Raw genomic sequence first — 456 nt, 5'->3', positions numbered from 1 at the left:
GTACTGTATTCATTCCCAGTCCAAACCAGTGGGACTACAGTACTGTATTCATTCCCAGTCCAAACCAGTGGGACTATAGTACTGTATTCATTCCCAGTCCAAACCAGTGGGACTACAGTACTGTATTCATTCCCAGTCCAAACCAGTGGGACTACAGTACTGTATTCATTCCCAGTCCAAACCAGTGGGACTACAGTACTGTATTCATTCCCAGTCCAAACCAGTGGGACTATACTGCTGTATTTATTCCCAGTCCAAACCAGTGGGACTACAGTGCTGTATTCATTCCCAGTCCAAACCAGTGGGACTACAGTGTTGTATTCATTCCCAGTCCAAACCAGTGGGACTACAGTGCTGTATTCATTCCCAGTCCAAACCAGTGGGACTACAGTGCTGTATTCATTCCCAGTCCAAACCAGTGGGACTACACTGCTATAATTATTCCCAGTCCAATCC

This window comes from Electrophorus electricus, chromosome 6, assembly GCF_013358815.1.
Source record: "Electrophorus electricus isolate fEleEle1 chromosome 6, fEleEle1.pri, whole genome shotgun sequence".
NCBI lineage: Eukaryota > Metazoa > Chordata > Actinopteri > Gymnotiformes > Gymnotidae > Electrophorus > Electrophorus electricus.
The sequence above is the reverse complement of the archived record's forward strand: the minus strand, read 5'-3'. Positions refer to the sequence as shown.